This window comes from Portunus trituberculatus, chromosome 14 (genome assembly GCF_017591435.1).
Source record: "Portunus trituberculatus isolate SZX2019 chromosome 14, ASM1759143v1, whole genome shotgun sequence".
Lineage (NCBI taxonomy): Eukaryota > Metazoa > Arthropoda > Malacostraca > Decapoda > Portunidae > Portunus > Portunus trituberculatus.
The window spans coordinates 6,271,798-6,284,183 of record NC_059268.1 but is presented as its reverse complement, the minus strand read 5'-3'; the positions used below and the strand labels follow the sequence as shown (position 1 = coordinate 6,284,183).

Here is a 12,386-nt window from a genome sequence, read left to right as displayed (position 1 = left end):
ATCCGTCTAAATCCGGTTTCACTCCCATCTCTTGAACCCCCCGTGAAGAAAACGCGTTATGAAATGTGTGTGTGTGTGTGTGTGTGTGTGTGTGTGTGTGTGCCAGTGTGCATATACGTAGGTAGTTTCTTTTGGGTTTCTTATCGTAGTCCATTTTTCCGTAGAGAGAAGGGTTGATAGTGTAGGAATATGTAGCTGTAGCGTGGGTCATGTTTTGTTTGCATACTTTTGTCTGTGCGAGTGTGTTTCCCTGAGTCTGTCTATTTAGTTTGTGTTCAGTTCACCTGGAGACTTCTGAAGGGAGAGAAGTTGATGCTGTATAGATTTATATATAGTGGTAGTGGTGACGGTCATGTTCTTTCTACCTATTCCTGTTTATGTATACATCCATCAACTCACCTCTTTATCTTCTCATTTCTTGCGCGTTTATGACACCTTACCATCCTATCAGTGTGTTTACCTTCACTAGTTTGCATTCGTGTGTTGAGCGTCATGTGTCAGAAGGTTTGCAGGCAAGCGGATCATGTTCTTTACAGTCACATTGTTTGATTATGTCTAAACCCTTTCTCTGGTATAGTTGTCCTTCCCTAACCTTCCTGGCGCTGTAAAGACTGTTTGCATGGAAGGAAAGAGGGAAAGTAGCTTATTTTTTTTATTATTTTCATGCTACACAAATATTTATGACAACCTAACACAAAATATCTAAAGAATTATAAAGAATGAAGTTTACTTAAAAGTGAGTCTGCATGTTTATTGTATTGAAAGTTAATCGGATCACCTGCTAATGCCTCCCATAATCCATCCCACTTAACACAACATCATGTAATTTGCTCGGTGTGTGTGTGTGTGTGTGTGTGTGTGTGTGTGTGTGTGTGTCTTCGTCGACGTGTAGTGAACAAGGTACAAAGTGATGTGAGAACCTCCATGTTAACCAGCTCACCTGGATCATGTACATCTTTCTCACCTTTCCAATGTCAACGAGCCACGTGTTTTTTGACACAAGGAAGCCGTTAGGAAGTGGACCAGTTCTACAGTCACCTTATTTCTTTTGGTGGCTAACTAACAAAATTTCTTCAGCCGTGATCAGGTTCCACAATAATGAACTTTGACCGCTGCCTTTAGTTTGAAAACATACCAGAAAAAGGAAACTGTAAAGGTAAAACGGTCAATCTCACTTTCGTTTTGTAAGCTATCTAACCTTAACGATTCCCACATTGGTAAGCTCCCAAATAAATAGAAAACTATGAAACTGGCTGAGTGACGCGATGTGACTTGGTGATGAACTGATTTCCTGCTGTATGGTGGCTTGTTTTTGTCTCCTGCACTAATAGCGAGTAGTTGTGACTTTTAACACTCGCAGGCTCCTTCTCGGAAACCAAATCATTGACCGGTTTCATGGACACCGAGTTAAGAAGTCTCGACACAAAGAATAGTAAACTGTTGCACACAAATTTAAAGAAAAGAAAAAATCATAACTTATCCTGAATCAAACATGCCGCCGCTTACTCATGCTTCACGCTCATTTAGGAATATTTCATAGCATTCTTGGTGGGAGCGTTACGATACGAAAAACAGAAGCATGGGTGGTAGGTATAAAAAAATGGGTTTCATTCTTCTCGGTTATGAAACGTGCTTGGCTTAGGACGTTGAGGATCCGCCCTTCCTCAACCACACTGTACAGCCGCAAAGGATTAAAGCTTTTAGATTACATTTCAGTTAGTAAAGGCTTCGTGATGTGGAAAGTTAGCGAAAAGCAAGCAAGCAATAAAACTGAAAAAAAAGAAAAGATGTTTAAATTCATCAGGGAAAAAATGAATCAAACACGATTTCTTTAAGGAATTGTGACTTAACTCTTGCCTTCCTGGATGTGGCGACTGGTATAATAATCCTTAGTTTCTATCACATCACGCATTACCAACTGACGGTGACTACGTAATTATACGTTGATGTTAACACAGTTTAAATCCTCTCTCTATGTGTTTCGCACTGCTCCTGAGGTGATATAATTCTCTAATTCTCGGTGCCTGACTTGAAGAAGTACAAAGTGGATTCCAAATCGATGATTTCTGCTAAGTAATTAATGTGAGTATGCACGAGACATCCCTCAAAGGTGCGGTCCTCCTCCCAATAAGTCTTCCTGCATCATTCAAGACTCGGTTTCTTTGGTACATGTTTGAGGCATTGCTGCGCCCGGTGCGCGTGTACATGTAGGGAAGCGTGTCAGGCGGTGTTGCGTGTGTGGGTGAGAACAACGTGCATGACACTGAAGAAGAAATACATTTACATAACTAACCAAGTCGCCAAAAGTATTGATGTTCTCCGTCTCGTCTTGCAGCACCGAGAGAGAGAAAGAGAGAGAGAGAGAGAGAGAGAGAGAGAGAGAGAGAGAGAGAGAGAGAGAGAGAGAGAGAGAGAGAGAGAGAGAGAACTGTTCGACACCGTGTACAGTTTTCTTCTTGTATTGTTGTTTTAAACTGGAGTGAACATGAAGTTGAGTAGAATCGAATAGAAATTACTGAATAGATCCGTGAAATAATAAGTGAAGGCAGTTTCCATAATAGCGGAAAGGTAAATTTTGTAGAATACGGCATCACTGCACTGGACAACCGTTATATGCCCCTTCTAAACAATAATAATGATCAATATACATGTAGGTAGAGTGCACCACAACAAGGCTAACTGAGGACTTAACGAATTAAGTACTAAGTGAACACAGGCGGCGTAAAATATGGTTCGGACTTCAAAGATGCTTGTCGTGGCATGCTGACGATTGTACGTGCTAACAACCAGAGTTCAGTCCGTGCATGGAGGTTTCAGAGAGAGAGAGAGAGAGAGAGAGAGAGAATCAGTACATCACATAGATAATCACCATATTTTAAGTTCAATGAAAAAAATACCTTTTGCATTATAGCAAGACAAACATGTACCCTAGTGTGTAGATATGGTGGTGCTGGTGGAGGTGCTGGTGGGGGTGGTACTAGTGGCTGTGGTGCTGGTGGTGTACATTATGATGTTGTTCATGTTTTCTTGATGTACTGACAAGTTAGGTTCTAATTTATATAAGAAACAATGTATCTACCACTATGCGCAAACCAGTAAAGAAATATCTATTGGAAATCTTACTCACTGCTGGTTTCATAAAATTCAGCTTACTTCATCCCTAAAAGTTCAATAAACCTTGCAAGAGGTATGCATGCAAGCCGGTGATGCGCATTGCCTGCCTGGGTGCCGCCGTCTGTCACGCAAAGTGAAACGCCTGAGGCACCCTCCGCGACGCCTCTCAACAACCACTCACGTGCTGCCAAATCACTCATCTCTCTCTGGCCACATCCTCCATGACATCTTTAACGTTCACCAAGTCTCTTCAGTGAGAGTTGATCCCCAAGCCCTTTACTGAACTTATTCCACTACAACAGAGCTATTGAATTACTTGACAGTTCCATTAACTAGATGAAGCACATGTGTGAATATAATTCCAAGATATCACACATTGAGAAAACCAGAAGCCAGACCTCAAGATTTGTTGTACAGCTAGTAACCATTACCGCGTGTTCTAACTTGTTTCTTGACTAAAATAGCGTCATTTATAGTTTCCCCTGGCGAGCCTTTCAGTTAATTCATTTACTTGAAAGTCTGTACTTGGCTTGCCAGGGAATTACAGTACGTATCTTTTAACACGGAAGCAAGAATACAATAGTACAAGTAATAGTAGTAGTAGTAGTAGTAGTAGTAGTAGTAGTAGTGGTGGTGGTAATAGTAGTGGTACTCGTAGTAGTAGTAGTAGAAGTAGTAGAAGTAATAGTAGTAGTAGTAGCAGCAGTAGTAGTAGAAGTAGTAGTAGTAGTAGTAGTAATGGTAGAAGTATATAGAAGTACTAGTAGTAATGGCTGTTGTTATTGTGTAAGTCACTTGTATAACCACCATTACATATCCTACACTAGTTAAAGGCAGTATTTTATAGAGAGAAGATACACCGAACACTGCCCAGGAAATATAAGGAGAAAAGAGAAAATAGAATTAAATAATAGACTTTACCACCATAACCCACCACCACCACCACCACCACCACCACCACTACCACCACCACCGCCACCTATCTATTGTTAAACGCTTGACTCAGTGAACTGGATTTTACTTCCCGGCCATTGGAGCGAGAGGGATAAATTGATATTGTGTGAGATGGTGGAGAGAGAGAGAGAGAGAGAGAGAGAGAGAGAGAATATCGGCAGAAGTACTCTCTCTCTCTCTCTCTCTCTCTCTTCCTGGGAATTAGGATGTATTCGCTCAATCTCTACCTTTTCCGGCCTCTAGTCTTCGTCGCTTTCACGAGAGAGAGAGAGAGAGAGAGAGAGAGAGAGAGAGAGAGAGAGAGAGAATTTTCACTAAAGTTTTTTGTTTATTTCCTTACTGTTTTAAGTTATATTTTTCTTATTCAGTATCACACTTTCTATTCCTTTTTTTTTTTTTCTAACAACTTATTGGCACTCAAAATACGTGACAAAAAGATAATTGATTGCATTTTGTTTGTGGTTCTGTGTTCTCTTTTGTTCTTCTTTTCTTCATATTGTCAAACCTGGGGATGCCGCGTTGTCCAGTACAGAAGGAAGGGAGGAAGGAAGGACGGGGAGGACAGAAAGAGGAAGAGAGAGATGAATCTTTTCGGCATCCTCTGTCTTCCGCTTCAGTAGTAACTCAGGGATTAGTAAGTAACAGACAGGAAAGCTTCAGTTTGTATACAGGAAGAACACTCTCTCTCTCTCTCTCTCTCTCTCTCTCTCTCTCTCTCTCTCTCTCTCTCTCTCTCTTGTATACCATTTTTTCGTGCATTTTAGTGCATATGTGTATGTGTGTGTGTGTGTGTGTGTGTGTGTGTGTGTGTTGATGAGTTATTCTGGGCAGTGTAGTAAAAGGAGAGCCGAACTAAGCCGAGCACACGTGAGAGAGAAAAAACTGATTTAAGTAGTGCAGGAGTCCCGCCAAGTTCCCGCGAGTTTAGAGGGACGCTTGGCACTTTGTAGATTTTTAAGGTTTCTTTTGGCGCCGTGTCCTTGTAACTCAATAATGTCCCTGGCCAGTTTTGCCCATGGATTAAACACAATGCGATGCTGTGCGGTGCCTTTTAGAGTTTAGAGTATACAGCACTAGGTTGTCTTTTTTTTTTCTCTCTCTCTCCTTCTCTGTTTATATTTTCTTCCATATAAGAGAGTATCTGCTAACGGAAAGGGAAGAAAAAGCACAATAAAGGTGTTCGTTTCCAAAGAGGATAAAAAAATATCAAAAATTTAAAGTTTTACTGCATATAATTTTTTTGTAACAGTAACAAAAGCTGGCAAACGAAAAAAAAAAAGGGGATTACTTTAATAACATTATTCAAATTACGAAGTGTGTTTTTTTTTATTTAACACTGTCTTGTGAACTTAAGGTAGTAGAGAGAGAGAGAGAGAGAGAGAGAGAGAATTAAAGAGAAGAAATCTTCACAGTTACGAATGTCTTAACTACTATCACAAGATACACTTTATTGTGACAGAGTTGAGCAGCAAACAACGCAGCACAACACAGCACAGCGCATTACTGTCATACGTAATGCTAAATAATTTAAGACACCTTTTATGACTTTTTCCTGCCATGGTTCGCTTTATGAACATTCAGAGCTCTATAATAATTGTTTGCACGGACACAGAAAAGGAAAAAGTGACAAAAAAAGAATTGGTTATTATTTTCTTATTCTATAGATATCCTCCTCAGTATTGGGACACATTTTTACCATGAATTTTGAGTATAATTATCCGATTTTTGCTTACATTAGGAAGAGTCTATGGAGGTCAGAAGATTACTGCCCAGAGTCTTTACTATTTTAATCCCCACATAAGTTATTCAAGCTGTATAAAATCACTAAATAGTAAACAAAATGAATATGAAAACGTGTCATGGTATTTCAGGGGTTGACAATGATTTAAGACGGTCTGAAAAGCCGTAAGTCGTGACGGTGAAAAGTACCTATCAGTGAAAGAGTCATATCACTTCTGCTGGAGCCTTTACCAGTCAAACCACCCTCACGCATTATACTTCACAGCGCCCGAACTCATACACACACACACACGCACACACACACACGGATGGGACGGCACCTGTCTCGTGGTATTAAGGTAGAAAAAAGGAAAGGTTCAAGAGGATAAAAAAAAGGTGAAAAAAGAGGGTGGCGGCGGTGGCGGTAGTGAGGATGCTAATAGCGCAGCGGGGCGGGGAGGGTCGCGGCCGCTTGGGTGAAAAGACTAGCGAGGGTGATGAAAGGGGGAACACCGCGACGGGGCGTGCGTCAAAGGGGTGGGCGGTGTCGGGCGTGGAGAGGGAGCGTATGGCTGGAGTAAGATGCTCTTGATTATGATTTAAAGGTCCTCCCTCTCCCTCTCTCTCACTCTCTCACTCCCAAGCCCTCCCCTCTTGTTGGTGAAGGGAGGGAAAGATGGAGGAATGGCGGGAGGGAGGGAGTGGCTTGACATGATGTTGGTTATGTGTGTTATGTATCCGTGTCGGTGGTCGCTTATGTGAGGGTAATGTGACGTAAAGCTCTGAAAGGTTGTTATTTAAGGATTCAAGTGCTCAAAATGTGTCAAGGAAGGGTTGGGTAATTTTGTGGGTGGTTTTTAAAAGGGTGTCTCGAGAGAAGGTTGTGACTGGTGTGCGCTGTTGATTTCTTTTATGAGATGGTGAGATTATTGATGGATGGCAGTGAGTGGTTGTGAGTGTGAATGGTGACTTAGAACAAACTGCGGTAGATAAGTTTTAACTCAAGGATGTCCAGCTCTATATATAGTCTATGATGCGCACAAGCGAGAACTGCGCAGTATTATTTGGTGATATTAAATGAGAAAGCAAAAAAGAAATAGCTTATAAATTAAATTCTAAAGGAAGGAATAAAATCACCAAATTGATAAGTGCATAGAGATTAGATGCTTGCAAGAGGAGGTTTTATAAATTCAAGGATGATGAAAGAAGTTTAGGTTTCGTCATTTTCAAGATGCTTGGCTATTTGCAGCTTCCTTATTTTAATTTTCTTTCAGCACCTGTATAGGCAGATTTACTCATCAAAAAATCAACTCCAAGCACTGAAAATCTCTATTATAATAACGCCACCTCCTATTGTGAGTGTTGTCTTTCAAAATCATTTTCTGCACTTACGTCATACTACCAAACTGAGAAGCTGTAACAATCAAAGGGTTAGAAATCACGAATACTGAAAAGCTTAACCAAACACTCAAAGCACCTGTTCTGTTTCAAAATCATTATCTAAACTTACACCAGACTATACAAACTGAGAATTTAACTCCTTCAGTACCATGACGCGTTTTCATATTCATTCTGCTTACTATTTGGCGATTTTATACAGCTTCAAATACTTATATGGGGATTAAAAATAATGAAGACTGGCCAGTAATCCTCTGACCTCCATAGACCCTTCGTAATGTAAATAAAATCGTTCAATCATATCCAAAACTCATGGTAAATAAGCGTCTCACTATTGAAGAAGTTAAAGAATTGAAAAACTACGTTGATGGATAGCGGGTGTGTGCGAGCGAGCGGCGGACATCAGCTTGGTAAGGGTGAGTGGCCAGCGAGCGGTGAATACAGGTGTTGAACGGCGGTAGCGTTGATCGGCACTGCATATATAGACTATCTCGTATTTTTATTTTACAACATCACATAAATCAAGGAAGAGAGGACAAATACACACACACACACACACACACACACACACACACACACACACACACACACACACACACACACACACACACACGTACAAAGTAGAACTAACCCGCATGGATAAGGAAGAGCGAGATGTGAAAGAGAGAAAAAGGGAGAGAAGAAAGAAAATAAAAATCACTCATAATATTCTTTCCTTTTTCTGGCCAATTAGCGAGGGATTGTATATCACTAGAGTTCCCTGACCACCACCATCGTGTAGCGGCGGGAAGGATGGGGACGGAGGCGAGGAGGTGAAGGAGGCAGCGCTACTGTATGGTGTACTGGTGAGGCGGGATAGCGAAGGTTTCAGGTGGGTTGAGGCGGTTTAGTGTGGCAAGTGGTAGGATTGGGTGAGGTACTGAATAAGTTTTTAAAAGCATTAGAGGAAGATAGGAATGGTTGTAGTGTGTATAGTGTGGTGTTAATGTGATAGTGGTGTTTGGTGACTAAGGTAAAGGTAGTCGTGGTGGTTGTAGTTTATAATGCAGTGTAAAAATAGATAGAAAAAAATAGATATGAAGATGTGACGGTAGAGGCTGTAGTTCGTGTTTTCTAATCCTTTTTACTGTGAGAGTGAAAAATTAGACCAATGGAGAAAAAGAGATTAAAAACAGGATAAAAGTTGCTTGGTTGCCGCCCCGGGAGACAGAGAAGTTAGCAATCCGATTAACTCATTTACTTTCTGAGGTGCTTTGGTGCTCCTCATGAGGCGCTACAAGTCACGGGGAGGTGGAAACACAGATGCAGGCGAGGACTTCAGTCAAAGAGATAAAAGAAAAAGAAGACTAGTGAAGAATTTTAGAGTTTTCCCGTAAAAGAGATAAGTGTCGCGATGCATGAAGACAGGCCAGACGAACTGCACTTGGGATGAATTGAAGGTAGATCAGGTTAGGTAAGCTGGTATGTGTGTAGCGAGGAGTATGATACGAAGCATGATATGTTCAATGTGGCGATGGCTTGTAGTGATGTTGCTTTTGGCGAGCAGCTCCACTCCATTAATATAATCTACTTCCGCTGGTTATTTCACTCCGCCATTCCCAGTTACTCCATTTCTCGACTCCTCCTTCTTACTTCTAACTCAGCTTTTCCTTGTCACACTTTCTTTCCACTCCTCACCACTACTATTATTATATTCTCCCCAATTATTTCATTTCTCAACTCCTTCTTATAAAAACCCTACTTATCGATATTTCCTTATTACTTTTCTCCCAGTTCCTCACACTTCACACTTCCCATCACCCCCATCACTTCTTGTCACTCCGTCCAGCCTTCCCCAATATTTCCCTCACTGACACCCCATCTAACCCTCGTATGGGGCGCCTTACGTCAGCTTTGTGATTCACCCTCCTCGCTCTCCTCACCCTCTCCCTCTCTCTCCCAGTCCCTATCTCTCTTCCTCCCGCCCGTGCTGACTCACGCACTCACTCACGGCTGACAGGTGACTCACAGATCAATGGTTCACTGTTGTTTCATTTCGTATTTCAGTTCCAGAGAAATTGTTAGTTGTCGCTGTTTTCTGTCTCTCTGTCTCCTCTTCTCCCGACACTCTCTCTCTCTCTCTCTCTCTCTCTCTCTCTCTCTCTCTCTCTCTCTCTCTCTCTCTCTCTCTCTCTCTCTCTCGAGCTTTTTTTCTTTTTAGTTAAGTTTTTATCGCATTTTTGTGCACTGAAAATTTATCTGATGTTTTTTTTCAATTTATTCCTATTTCTTTGCTTTTTCCATATCTATTTTTTTTTCCTTTTACATTTCGTTTCAACTTTTTCTTTCGTCGTTTAATTACCTGCTGGTTTCTTTACCTATTTCATGCTTTTATTTCCATCTACATAAGTATAGTGTATATTTCACTATTCCTTTTTTTTTTTTCTTTTTGTTCGCCACAGCGTTGTTGTTCAAATATTCTCCTTTCATTCCTCTCCTCGCCTTTTCTTCTTTTTTTTCCAGTATCAAAGTTATAATGAATACCTTTTAAAGTGAACCGCTACTCGTTCCTTTCTTCCTTCCGCCCTTCTTCCTTTCTTTTTTTCCTTCTTGCCTTCTATTTTTCGCTCTCGTCTTTTGCCTGCGATGAAAATTCATTGCGGAAACTTTAACCTTTTCATTCATCAACAAATGATCGCTTACAACTTTGCTTACTCACTTGTTTTTCATTATGATCTCCTCAAATAGCTATTGTGCTTATAGGAGACAAAATTAACTATATATTCTTCTCCTACCTTTTTTTTTTTTTTCTATGTCCATACAAGCAATTGACAAAAGACGTAGAAAATAAAATAAAAAAAGAAGTTTCGCAGTGCGTCTGATAGATGGCAGTAGTACATTATTTCTATTCTTAAACTTTGACTATACATTTATCGAGGCCACCACCAGTCCACCACCTAGCCGCCGCGCCCCTTCTAACCCACACCCTACCAAGCCCCGTCCACCATCAAGCCTGCCCCGCCTCGTCTCGTCCCGTCCCGTCCCGTCCCGCTACTGACACGAAAACGGCCGCAACTTGACCACGACTTTTTTCTCTCTTTTTTATCTCTTTCGCTTCCTTTCATCTTTATTTTTAACTCCTTCCAGAGCTTGCTGTCGCTGAAATAATCCCTTTTTCTTCTTGAGGTGGAGATAGTTAGTTGGAAAGTTATGTTTGGATTATTGAGAGTAACTGTGCTGAAAGTGTGTGAAATTAGTATTTGTCATTAATTTAAGAGAAACGAATGTCTTTTTAGCTTTATGGAAAGACACATTCGGTTTAGCGGTTTATATATTGTGTTTCCAGTTCTCTAGATAAATTATATGAATAGAAAAAATAATCAAGTGTACCAATAGACTTGTATTCATACATCACAGAATACATTTTTCGCACTGTCAACTAGACAAAGGAAGAACATCACCACATCAGAATAGCGAATAATGAAAAATTATGAAAACTTTTACGCAGCTGAATATTAAACAATGTTCAGGTGGGTGAACGCTGGCGGAGAGGGTGTATAGCAACAGGTGACGCCCGTAATCAGCCCGCTTCCAGGTGAGTGTCGGTGGACCAGGTGTGTCGGGGCCCAGCCGCGAGCCGTCCTATGGTCTAGCGCGCGGAGACTGACTAGATGACCTGGTCGTGTCCGGGATCCATACGAAAAATAGTCTTTCTTATATATGAAACCTGGGTCGGGTGAGGTCAGGCGAATAGAATAGTTCATGTGATATTTTTCAGAGCTTTGTAAACAGGCGTGCATGGGTCTGTTGTGTTACCTACGCGTGATTGAGTGTATACAGCAGGTGTGGGCTTGATTATGGGTGAGTACAGGTTTGCGTAGCAAAGCAGAGGTGTCTGTAGCTCACTGTGTACTTGTGTGTCGAATTTACGGTGGAAGGGAAGTGAGGAGGAGATTCATGGTGTGCGTGCCGAGGTTGCGTGGTCGAGGTGTTGGCTTCGGTTCTCTCGCGAATATAACGTTAACCCCTTCAGTACCAAGACGCGTTTTCATACTCATTTTGTTATTATTTGGCGATTTTATGCAGCTTCCGAAACTTATAGCGGGACTAAAATAATAAAGAATCTTCTGACCTTCATAATGTAAATAAAATTGTCTAATCGTTCCCAAAACTCAAGGTAGAAATGCGTCTCAGTCCTGAAGAGGTTAAGGACACTATTCCCACGTGTTCATGGTTATATGTGTTTAGGGGAAGCTTTGGTACTTGGTGAGTGTTGAGTGGTGCGTTGGTGTGCGCGACTTGTGACTGACGGCCGTCTGGAGGGAGCGAGTGTACGTACAAGTGAAAGCTTGGGGCGCGGCAGGAAAGATGGGGTTACGCAGGTGCAACTGACGGTGAAAAATTACAAACTCCGAATTTTTTTTATCAGGAAGCGTGTGTTGTCCTCAATAACAATCGTGCACACCTGGGCCCTGCAGGTGCACCGTCCATGCGGGTGATGACTAAAGTTTGAAATGCTCTTCATAACTTTATTCTTTAGCCCTCCCGTGACATTTACTTTCCTTCAAGTTGTATCATTGTCTGTAATTACGTTTATATAGTATGATTCCTCTGTAAAGTTACATGATTAATTTTTCACTCTTAGATTGGTTTGCAGGGTTTATGTTCAGCTAACATATGAAACACATCTGTGCACTTCTTTTATCATTATTCAGAGCATGAATTTGCCTACCGGGAGGCGACACCTGCGCTCGCTCCAACACTTGTTTCATCCCGCCTGATCCATCACTCTCCTTTACATTGTATTTTCTGTATGTAAAAAAAAGAAAAAAAAAACAGCTCTCCTGGCTTTAGCACACACACACACACACACACACACACACACACACACACACACACACACACACACACACACACACACACACACGAAAATAATGCAGTGGGGAATCAATGCATATGTCGTACATGAAAATAGTAGAAAAATAATTCATTCCGTTTGTCTGCTTGTGTTTGTGTGTGTGTGTGTGTGTGTGTGTGTGTGTGTGTGTGTGTGTGTGTGTGTGTGTGTGTGTGTGTGTGTGTGTGTGAGTGCGTGTGTGTGTTTGATGTTTTAGTTTTCAGATAATCCGTCAAGTACTCTTACGTATGTGGCTCAATTAGTATTCATGCATCCAACCAAGGCTTACTTTGGAGGGGAGGCTGAATGAGGGAAATTAAACCTC

General features: G+C 41.3%; 1 protein-coding gene across 1 annotated transcript in view; it reads right to left on the bottom strand.

The window, feature by feature from the left end:
* The window catches only part of LOC123503870, a 45,155-nt gene that overhangs the window by 31,666 nt on the left and 1,103 nt on the right, over positions 1-12,386 (bottom strand). The window lies entirely within an intron of this gene.